The 13,008-nt window shown below is 35.0% G+C and overlaps 1 pseudogene; it reads left to right on the plus strand.

Annotated features, from left to right (window-relative positions):
- LOC132113333 (proton-coupled folate transporter-like) overlaps positions 1-13,008 on the plus strand; it is a 49,027-nt pseudogene that overhangs the window by 19,354 nt on the left and 16,665 nt on the right.

Genomic DNA, 13,008 nt, shown 5'->3' on the forward strand with positions numbered 1-13,008 from the left:
GTCCAGCGAGTCAGTGTTTTGTTCTTTGAACTGAAAAACAGGTCAGCAGGGTCCAGTTCTAGTACACAAAACGGAAATGCCCGAAGCAGAACCACGGAGTGCTTGGAGAATAGCAGTGGAGCTCGAGATGTACTCAAAACCCAAAACTACAGCAGGCATTAATCAAGCCGAACCGGCCATGACAGTCCCAGAGCAAAACAACAGCCGCTGTGATCACTCATGCACCAGATTAAACAATCGCTGACAGTCATTAGTCTGTATTCTGTTGCTGAACTTAAAACATTGTGTATGCTTGAGAAACTGCAGTATCTTTGTTTTAACCTTGTACAATGACATGAAATTTTACTTTTTTCATAAGCTGAAATGTCCTGCCATGTGACATACAACACTGAAATCTTTTTAAACAGCTTTTGCTATTTACATATACTAATTGAATATAATATTAAATATATCAATGAAATTAAAGATTGGAAAACTACACGCAAAATATATACATTTAAAATATTTGCTTTCCCATTTGCTCCAATAGGGAAAAAGCTCTCTGTAATTTCTGTAAATATGTACAAAAAACAAAACAAACAAACAAAAAATTCCAAAGTAATAAAACACAAAGTACAGTGTATAATAATCCATTCCTTTTTAAATGAAAATTTTATGTTAATAAAAAATTATTGCTGTAATAATTTAATTTTTTTATGTTTATAATATATAAATGTTATTTGACGTACTAAATGCAAGCACTTGAAGGCAAAAGAAAAAAGAAAAATATTAAAAACAAGAACAGCTTGGCTAATGTCTATTTCAGTTGAACTGTAGTAAAAGAAAATGTGTGTGTGTGTGTGTATACTAGTGCTGTCAAACGATTAATCACATACAAAATTAACTTTTTTGTTTGCATAATATGTGTGTGCTGTGAATATTTATAATGTATATATAAATACATACACATACAGTATATATTTAGATAATATTTACATGTATTTTATCTATAGTCATGCAATTTATTTGATAAATAAATATATTTAATATATAAACAACATATTTTTCTGAAATATATACAGTACAGACCAAAAGTTTGGACACACCTTCTCATTCAAAGAGTTTTCTTTATTTTCATGACTATGAAAATTGTAGATTCATACTGAAGGCATCAAAACTATGAATTAACACATGTAGAATTATATATGGAATTATATACATAACAAAAATGTGCGAAACAACTGAAAATATGTCATATTCTAGGTTCTTCAAAGTAGCCACCTTTTGCTTTGATTACTGCTTTGCACACTCTTGGCATTCTCTTGATGAGCTTCAAGAGGTATTCACCTGAAATGGTCTTCCAACAGTCTTGAAGGAGTTCCCCGAGAGATGCTTAGCACTTGTTGGCCCTTTTGCCTTCTGTCTGCGGTCCAGCTCACCCCTAAACCATCTCGATTGGGTTCAGGTCCGGTGACTGTGGAGGCCAGGTCATCGGGCGCAGCACCCCATCACTCTCCTTCTTGGTCAAATAGCCCTTGATGCCTTCAGTGTGACTCTACAATTTTCATAGTCATGAAAATAAAGAAAACTCTTTGAATGAGAAGGTGTGTCCAAACTTTTGGTCTGTACTGTATGTAATGCACTAAAATTTCATAATCATCGGGAAGGAGGAGGCGGGAACTGGCGGACAACCAAACCAAACTTTAATAATCAAATAAACACAAAACAGTGCGGCAGCCTCTCACGGCCGACTGCCGCACACAAACAAAATCAAAACATAAAATAAAACCCAGGCCTGGTCCTCTCTCGTCCTTCACTGTCATCGCTCCTGTTTTATATCCTTCCATCTCCTCCGTGGGACTCGAGACCGGTGGGTCGAGCAGGTGTCGCTCATTTCCAATCACTCCACCTGCCTCGCCCCGTTCCCACGGCTCATGGCCCTGCCCCACTCATCACAATATACATGCATGAGTTTGTATTTATAGATACATAATACATTCAGATTACAGTTTTTTACAATAACATTACCGTTTTGTATTGTAATCTAATATATTATGTAGGTTAATCTTAAAACCTTTCTTAGTAAAGTTTTTACTGTAGCATTTTAACATTATTTTAATTTTAAAATAAGTTATATTATAGAAGTTTTATATATATATATATATATATATATATATATATATATATATATATAATTATATAAATATATTTATATCCCGATGAATTATGAAAGGAGAGAACAAGTGGATTTAAATGAATGGCCTTTTTTGTTGTTAGATTTTTTTTTTTTTTACATTAATAATGACTTTAACTTTTGTCTAAAAAGAAACAGAAAGCATCAAAGTAAAACAGAAAGACATTTCTATGAATATAAATAATGCAGTGAATATATGCATTTGATTTGGTTAAGGGTGACACTTTCCAAAACATGCAGCTGTTTTTAGTTTCTGCTGTTGTCATATTGCATTTCCCCCCTTTTACTGAGCGAGTGTCCTTCCTTTCCTCTCTCCTTTACTGTAAATTCTCTTACCCTTCCAATGAACTCTGCAGCTCCACATATAACAGCTCTCAAAAAGATGTGGATGAATATATCATTTGAATGAGCACGCAGTGAAAACTGTTCAAAGATTAAAGAGGGTCCAATCATTTATTGCAAAGTGTTCATTTATGCCACTCTTAATGGCCTCGATTCTTGCCATTTACTCCTTGATATAATCATATTTGTGAGGTTGCAGTTCGTGAGCTTCCTGTTCTTACAATAACTGTGGGCGTCCCCCAGCGCGATGACTTACTGCTCGGGTTGTGCATCATTCCCACAATGCCTTAGAGCAGGGGTTGGCAACCTACGGCACGCGTGCCAACAGTGGCACGCAGAGGGATAATCGCTGGCACGCAAGCAATGAGGAAAACTGTATAATGACGTACAGTTTGATGTAATAACTTCTCATAGTCACACAGCCTGTTAGGAGCTACAAATACTATTAAAGTGTGAGAATTAACTTGCATGGATGCACGTGCAAACACTGCACATACTAGGTGCTTCAGATCAAAGCCTCGGTCTAACAGCACTCGTCAATGTCAAAATGACTGAGATGGCCAATCAGATCAAAGTAGGCGGGGTTTACTGTTCACAGAAGCAGAGCGCGAAGCGTCAGTTTAACGTTAAAGAGAGTGAGGTAAGATGAAGCTGCAAATCAATTAACATTAGTCAACTTTTAATAATACGTTTTACCATAGAAATGTTAAATGACCTAAAGCTATATCCAGTGATGAAAAATTTTCTGAAATATGGCCATTTTGAGAGAAAGAAAGTGGGGGGGGGGGGGGGTAAAGAAAGTGTGGGGGGGGGGGGGTAAATTGTCTCTCTCTGCAGACAATGAAGCGATTTTGCTGTTGAGAAATATAATGTAGCGATTCAGTATCGATTAATAAAAGTAGCGTGACAACACTCATAGGTTTATGAGCTTCTGAATGCTACTTTTTGCACAGCACGATCTCGGATCTCTGTGTGCGAGTGGTGTGTGTTGTGTGTGTGTGTGTCTGTGTGTGCACGTTCATCAATTAAAGCAGTGCATTAACGTTGATTAAACGTTAAAAAAACTTTTTTTTTATCGTATAATAAAAAATTGTGTATGTACCGTTTAAATACAGAATTATATCGGGGTGTGGGGGGGGGGGGGGCTGTGCACACTTGGCACAGTGGTTAACCATAAAAATAAAAAATGGCACGTCATGCCGAAGAGGTTGCTGATCCCTGCCTTAGAGCATCATTACTGACATTGAATAAAAAAAAATTAGAGAAGTAGAAAAACCTCAAAGCTAACGTAAGATGCAATACCCGAATATTTGTTCGATAACATTTTCTCTAACTACAAAAGGACTGTTAAATGTCAAGATGTCTATGTTGCTAGTTTTGTGCAAAGTGCTAAGCCTCATCTAAAATATACTGACCTACAGTAACTTTTGCCATCCAACATTTTATCAGACCAGCTTGTGCTGTTATCTCATATAAACATGTTTAAACAAACACTTTTGTTCACTTATCTACGAAAATATCATATGAGCAGGAGTGCTGTTGAGCACGAACCCTTTTATTTTATTTTAGCATGACTTTAAGGTAATAAAACGTACAGTGCTATAAATGTACATTCTTTTTTTAAAATGAAAATCTGAAAAATGTATGATGTCAATAACTGTTGAAATGTGCAATCATATGCTGAGATCAGGGTCCATTAGGCATGGTTGCAAGTGTGGTATGCAGCTTCAGTTTGGTTCATTTCATACAATATTTTTCAATAATAGTGTCTGGTTTTATTTATCTGGTTTTAAGGGAGTAACAAAACCAGTGTTTCCAAGCAACATACGATAGTTGTGTTTCATTCTAATTGAATAAGTCATTTGAGTGAATGACGTAATGATTCTCTCCTAATATATGTCTGTTCCTGAACAAATCAGCATTTTTTGACAAATCGGTTTAGGGTATGAATGGATGATTCACTCTGTGAATGACAATCAGTACTGCCATAGAGATTAAAATGCAAAAAATAAAAATAAAAAAAATAATAATAAATTCATGCAATTATGGCTATTTGTAATTATTTTACATTTTGGCAAACTGAAAGCTAATGAATTCGCAGATGGGAGTTTTACTTACTCAAACATGTTCTGAGGGCAGAAAGGAAAGTGATTGGTTTACAGATTCAACCAATGAATTTGAAGCAGAGGCGGAGTCAGGAAATTTGAACATGTGGAAGGAATACTTCAAACTGATACGTTACTGACGCTTCGTGGGAGGCATTTATTGCAAGCTAAGTTATGAGGTAACTGGAGTAAAACATGCTTTTCCAATGCTTCCACACTGTCTGTGAAACCGAAATGAGCGAAAAAGTACTCATTCATATCTCCTTGACATTACATCAGTCAGTTAGTGTTAGCATTAGCGTTAGCACTGCTCTCAGGGCAGGAGTACTCGATATTACTGTTATTTTTAATGAACTGTGTGCTGCTCTCAGGGCAGGAAAACTCCATATTCAAATTAATATTATCTTACTAAACTATGTGCTGCTTTCAGGGCAGGAGTACTCAATATTCATATTACTATTATTTTACTAAACTATGTGCTGCTCTCAGGGCAGAAGTACTCAATATTCATATTACTATTATTTTACTAAAATATGTGCTGCTCTCAGGGCAAGAGTAATCAGTATTCATATTACTGTTATTTTTAGTGTATTATGTGCTGCTCTCAGGGCAGAAGTACTCAATATTCATATTACTGTTATTTTACTAAACTATGTGCTGCTCTCAGGGCAGAAGTACTCAATATTCATATTACTATTATTTTACCAAAATATGAGCTGCTCTCAGGGCACAAGTACTCAATATTCATATTACAGTTATGTTTAGTGTAACGTACTGCTCTCAGGGTAGGAGTACTCAATATTCATATTAATGTTATTTTTACTGATCTATGTGCTGCTCTCAGGGCAGGAGTACTCAGTATTCATATTACTGTTATTTTAATAAACGATGCGCTGCTCTCAGGGCAGGAGTACTCAATATTCATATTACAGTTATATTTACTGTTCCTTGAGCTGCTCTCCGTGTAGGAGTACTCTATATTCTTACTACTGTTATTTGTAGCATATTATATGCTGCTCTGGGGCAGAAGTAGTCAATATTCATATTACTGTTATTTTTACTGAACTATGAGCTGCTCCCAGGGCAGGAGTAATCAATATTCATATTACTGTTATTTTTAGTGTATTATGTGCTGCTCTCAGGGCAGGAGTACTCAATATTCATATTACTATTATCTTACTAAACTATGTGCTGCTCTCAGGGCAGAAGTACTCAATATTCATATTACTATTATTTTACTAAACTATGTGCTGCTTTCAGGGCAGGAGTAATCAATATTCATATTACTGTTATTTTTAGTGTGTTATGTGCTGCTCTCAGGGCAGAAGTGCTCAATATTCATATTACTATTATTTTACTAAAATATGGGCTGCTCTCAGGGCACGAGTAATCAATATTCATATTACTGTTATTTTTAGTGTATTATGTGCTGCTCTCAGGGCAGAAGTACTCAACATTCACATTACTGTTATTTTACTAATCAATGTGCTGCTCTCAGGGCAGAAGCACTCAATATACATATTACTATTATTTTACTAAAATATGTGGTGCTCTCAGGGCACGAGTACTCAATATTCACATTACTGTTATTATTATTGTATTATGTGCTGCTCTCAGGGCAGGAGTACTCCATATTCATATTACTATTATTTTACTAAACTATGTGCTGCTCTCAGGGCAGGAATACTCAAATATTCATATTACTATTATCTTAATTATCTATGCACTGCTCTTAAGGGCAGGAGTACTCAATATTCACATTACTGTTATTTGAATTATCTATGCCCTGCTCTCAGGGCAGGAATACTCAATATTTATATTACTATTATTTTAATAATCTATGCGCTGCTCTCAGGGCAGGAGTACTCAATATTCATATGACTTTTATTTTACTAAACTATGTGCACCTCTCAGGGCAGGAGTACTCAATATTCATATTACTGTTATTTTTAGTGTATTATATGCTGCTCTCAGGGCAGGATTGTTTAATATTCATATTACTATTATTTTACTAAACTATGTGCTGCTCTCAGGGCCCATACATTTGTTTTTATTACAGCTGTGACTGTTTCATGTAGTTTTTCTTCTCTTTGCAGAATAACATTCTTGGAAAAGGCAGAAGCCATCAGTGGTCCCTTCTTGGAGAAAGGAAATTTCTGGACTTTCTTTGTAAGCTCCTCTAGTTTTATTTGAGAATCTTGCTGATATTTGTGCCCATATTATTGTTGATATAAGTCCCCATATTATTTTCCCCTCAAATATTAATTTTCATGAATTGCTATATAGCTGTTTGTAAATGTAAAAAGGCCTGCAAAGGTTTACAGATCAGATTGCACGACAAATAAAGTTTTGTCTCGTAAAAGTAAGAAAACTGATTCTGAACTACTGTGCTGAAATGAGTGTCAGAAACTCCAATCTCACTTCATGTTACCAGTTACCTGTTAGGTTTGTTTGCATAATGCCAGCCCATGGACGTCATCGGCTGTATAACAGTAACAGTAAATAACAGTAATGTGAATATTGAGTACTCCTACCCTGAGAGCAGCGCATGGATTATTAAAGTAATAGTAATATGAATATTGAGTACACCTGCATTGAGAGCAGCTCAAAGAACAGTAAAAATAACAGTAATATGAATATTGAGTACTCCTGCCCTGAGAGCAGCTCATAGTTTAGTAAAATAATATTAATAAGAATATTGAGTACATCTGCCCTGAGAGCAGCACATAGTTTAGTAAAATAATAGTAATATGAATATTGAGTACTTGTGCCCTGAGAGCAGCACATAGTTTAATAAAATAACAGTAATATGAATATGGAGTATTTCTGCCCTGAAAGCATCACACAGTTCATTAAAAATAGCATAAATTTAAATATTGAATACTCATGCCCTGTAAGCAGCACACAGTTCATTAAAAATAACAGTAATATCAATATTGAGTACTCCTGCCCTGAGAGCAGTGCTAATGCTAATGCCAACTGACTGATGTAATGACTGAGAGCAGCACATAGTTTAGTAAAATAATAGTAATATGAATATGGAGTACTCCTACCCTGAGAGCAGCGCATGGATTATTAAAGTAATAGTAATATGAATATTGAGTACTCCTGCCCTGAGAGCAGCTCATAGAACAGTAAAAATAACAGTAATATGAATATTGAGTACTCCTGCCCTGAGAGCAGCTCATAGTTTAGTAAACTAATATTAATAAGAATATTGAGTACATCTGCCCTGAGAGCAGCACATAGTTTAGTAAAATAATAGTAATATGAATATTGAGTACTTCTGCCCTGAGAGCAGCACATAGTTTTGTAAAATAACAGTAATATGAATATGGAATACTTCTGTCCTGAGAGCAGCACACAGTTCATTAACAATAGCATACATTTAAATATTGAATACTCCTGCCCTGTAAGCAGCACACAGTTCATTAAAAATAACAGTAATATCAATATTGAGTACTCCTGCCCTGAGAGCAGTGCTAATGCTAATGCTAACGCTAACTGACTGATGTAATGTCAAGGAGAGTTCTTTTTTCGCTAATATCCGTTTCACAGACAGTGTGGAAGCATTGGAAAAGCATGTTTTACTCCAGTTACCTCATAACCAGCTTTGGTGTAATCAACTAATGAAGCAGTCAAGTGAAAATGTATGCTATATAATATTTATCCCACGATTACTTGTTCTGTGCATCTTTGTTTGCTAATTATCTTATTACATGTTAGAGATGTTAATTTTTTTCATGAAAATACATGGTAAATTAACTTACCTTGCAATAAATGCCTCCCACGAAGCATCAGTAACGTATCTGTCTGAAGTATTCCTTCCACACGTTCAAATTTCCTGACTCCGCCTCTGCTTCAATTTCATTGGTTGAATCTGTAAACCAATCATTTTCCTTTCTGCCCTCAGAACATGTTTGAGTAAGTAAAACTCCCATTTGCAATGAGCTCATTAGACTGCATGTGAATGTTTTTGTCTGATATGCTTAGACCCCAGTAATAGTCGGTGGACTTTCATAATGTGTTTTTTTTTTCAGTCATACATTTTTCTACAATTCATTGTAGTCCCCTTAGCACTTAGCATCCCAATGTTAAAAACATAAAATTGTTAGCATTAGCAATGTTTTCCCAATGTAGTAAGAATCACAAACCAATAGCCAGTTTGTTTCGGAATGACTCACATTCTCAAGAGCAGGTTTTGAATCATTCTGATGAATCATTGACTTTATGAACTCACTCTGACCATTTACTGAACTTCAGATATTACTGTATCTTGAAATGAAAATTCCTTCTTGAACAGAAGGATTATATCATTACTAGCACATTCAACAGTAATATATATATATATATATATATATATATATATATATATATATGTGTATGTGTCCTATATGTATGTGTGTGTGTGTGTATATATACTTATTATACCTGTAAACTTGACATTGAATGATATGAATGATTGTTTTTTTTTCTTTTTTACTTTTTTTTTTGCACAATATATATCATTTAAATAAAGTGATATATAATCAATAATACAGGCAGCATTCAGGGCCTACATTGGCTGCCAGGTCCTGGCGGTGCTTTATATTGTGCTTTGGCTGAGAGACCCTACGATGGGAGAAAATACATGTACAGTATAGCTCCCTATAGAGAGTATACGGTTGAGCAAGGTTCTCAAGCAGACAAGCTCTGTCTGTTTATCCTAAAGTACGTCTTCCAAAACAGTGTTCAAGAGGAGGTCAGGGCAGAACAGACTGAAATTGCACTTTCTCATTCTCTGCACCTTCATAAATAACCTGGTGGCTGTTGGTCAGTGCAAACTCACACATACACTACTAACACAAACACATATACACTGTAGGAGAGTGGGGAAAAATAAGTGTAGAAACAACCTTCACTCATAAATGGGTACATTTCACAATTAATTACAAAGAAATGTCAAGTAACACATTGCCTTAAATGTGAAGTGTTTACTGTAAGTAGAAAGTCTGAAATATTATTTTCTCATAAACAATTACTCCAGTAATATTTATTTTAGTTTCAGTATTTCAACATTTTGCAGGTGAATCTCAATAAATCTGTCAAGAATGGAATGGAAAATGATATGTTTTTTGAATGAATGAATTTATAGCTATTGTAATATGTTTAAATTTTTGAGTAGTTTTAAATTAATACACATTTATTTAATTAATTCTTTATAATATTAATAAACATATAAATTTAGCAAACTCAATATTACAAATAAGTTTAATAATAAATAGTTTAATACAGTATATTATAAATAGAAATATTACCATAATCTATAGTATACGGGAAATCCTGTTCCACAAACAGACTTGTTTTTTTTCATTTATATTCACTATTTCGAATATAAATGTAAAAAACAATATAAACAATATTAATACAATGAATGATTGAATACAGTACAACAAATACTAAAAATATTTTCTTATTTCCTGCTTTACATCATTCATACTTTAACACATTAACCTTTAGTAAGAGAAGTTTAAAATCGAATGTGAAATAATGCAGCATAAACTTTGAGATGGCTGAAATAAATTATCAGTGCAGCTAATATGTGCCCCGTGGTCAAGTCAACTTTTTATGATGATAATACTGCTGAGGCACTGCAGGGAGGTTTTACAGCACTCAATCTGAGTACTGTCATTCCTGAGGCGAGAGAGAGAGAGAGAGAGAGAGAGAGAGAGAGAGGAAGGGATGTCTGTATGTCTCTATCAATTTCCATAAATTCTTACAATTAGATATGAGTGTTTCTAATAACGCCTTTAATTTGACCAAATATAATAGTTCAACCATCTTGTTTGAATTACACTCTGTATTGCTTTGAAAAACATTGATCTTTGAAAGTCGTGGCAATAAAGAGCTGGAGAGACAGGGGACATTAATAATAATGTGCTTTTATGTGCGTTTGTCTCTCCAGGGGATCAGTCGATCTTGCTGTTGTATTTGATGTATGAGCCTAGAGAGTTCACAACTGCCCTGTTTGGGGTTTTTAACTCTGTGAGGATGCTCTTGATGGTAAGTGGTCTTGTTTAATGCAGTAAAGCTTTCTCTGATGACTCATGTCTTTCAGCTAACTCAGAGTGGAGATCAGTGGACGTCCTTGAAATACCACTAAATCTTTCGATTTCAGACCCAAACAGCAGTGGCAATGCAGTACGGCCATTGACTGGAGTCTTTGCCTTCTCTTCATTTGAGTCTCTTTTCTAGCACACACAGCAGAGCACAGTGCCCTAGCACACACACCCCTTTGATGACCAAATGTACATATGTTCTTTAGGATTATTCATAGGATTTTTCTCTGTAGTTAGATAACGAAATGGTAATGATAGGGGGGCTGACACAACTCTGAACAGACAGCACACAAGAAGATACAGCATCAGTCCATTCAGGTTTTTTCCATCACACGGTTCTGCTCCATATGAGCTGCAGTAATATGGCACAGAGGGACATATACATTCACATGCTGTAAAACCAAGAATGTAGGTTATTGTGGACACTGTCTGCAATGTTTAGTCTTTATGACTGTAGATATAAAGTCTGTCAAAGGTCTCAAATTAGCTAATGATTGTCACATTATGTCAGTTTAAAATATGCTTCTTAGATAAAGAGTGCTGGGGAAAAAGCAGGTAAGTTTAATTAATTCTATGATTATTATTTATTTATTGTGTATTATTATTATTATTATCAATTGTATTATTATTTATTAAATCTCCCAGTGTAAATGGTAATTATATTTCTTGTGATGTTAAGATATCCAGTCAACTGTTATCCTTGTCATGGTCCAAGTGTTGAAGTCTTTAGTGGCATTTTAAGTTTTATAATTAGTGATATTATTAGTTACAGTAAGCAGTTTGCTCTATATATACACTATTTATACACTTTTGGGTCCAGTTTGAGTCCAGTAAAAGTGTAAATTTTTTAATTAATTTGTTTGTTTGAATAAAAAAAAGCATGTTTCTTCGACTATGTATGTATATATATATATATATATATATATATATATATATATATATATCAAAATGACTTTTACATTGCTGTAGAAGAATCATATTTAAAAAAAGTATCATGGTTTTCACAAAATACATACATTTTCCTCATTGATAATAATAATAAATGTTTGTTTTGAGCAGCAAATCAGCATATTATAATAATTTCTGAAGGATCACATGAGGTTGAAGACTGGTGTAAAACCTGTTGAAAATTAAGTTTTGCATCACAGGAATAAATTACATTTGAAAATATATTGAAATAAAACGTCATTTTAAATAGTACTAATATTTGTATTAGTAATTAAATAAATGCATTCCTGGTAAACACAGATACTTAATAAACACACACACACACACACACACACACACACAAATCTACCAAACCCAAACTTTTGAATGGTAGTGTAAATTTCTAATAATATATATTATTGAACAAAACAGTATGGTTTTTTTTTTTTGATAAGAAATACCATTTTTTAAACTATGAGAATTATGAATATTACTATTGATTACCCTTTCAAAAAAATCTTTGTCTTATTCCTTCACCATGGCATTAGGAGAGTAGCTTTGCAGCGTGAGGCTCTCTGTACAGCGGTAGTGATGGAAAACAGGTTGAAGTCTGCTTTGTTTTTGGTGTCTGTCATGAGGAACCCTTCCTCCTAGCAGGTCGATGCTGCGTTTTAAAATCACACTTAAACAAAGCCTGCCAGTTTAGGAGCACCCTTTCTGATCGGAGAGGTGATGGCTCTCCATTTATATCAAGATACACCACGGGGCTCCAATCGCTCAGCTGCCTTTTGTGTGGAAGCCGAAGGCATCGATTCTGATAGAACCTATTATACACTCCGTCTGTAGATGTCAGCTATTGGGCTGCCACCCAATACACGAAGCAAAAAGTTTTAATTAATCGCAATTGAAAGAGTCAATCAAGGGGGAAAAAAGCGAGAAAAAGCCACACAAAGAAAACTTTTTTGAATACAAAGACATAGTGGAGGGGAGCTGATCTTGTGCTTCTAAAGATCTGAAGCATCAAAACCTTGGCAGGTCTGGCTGCGGTGAGCACAACTGCTCCACACTCGTGTTTTTTTTTATAAATGGCTGTGGGGCTGGAATTGACTTGTAATTAGGGTGGCGTGGAGTTGGTGAGGAATTATTAAACACTCCAGGCTCTAATGAGTTGATGAAAGTAAAAACACGGAACGTTGACCTTTTCTGTGGAATGTTTATGCATTCCCATTATGTTTTCCGCTGTGAATCAGAGGCGGTGGCAAAGTCTGTTGACACTAGGCCCTCGCTGGGCAGGGGGGGTAATTAAATCAGAACTGTTTGCATGAGCAGTCAGGGCAAATGAGTCATGGCGTGCACCTCTCAC

Source organism: Carassius carassius, chromosome 32 (genome assembly GCF_963082965.1).
Source record: "Carassius carassius chromosome 32, fCarCar2.1, whole genome shotgun sequence".
Taxonomy (NCBI): Eukaryota; Metazoa; Chordata; class Actinopteri; order Cypriniformes; family Cyprinidae; genus Carassius; species Carassius carassius.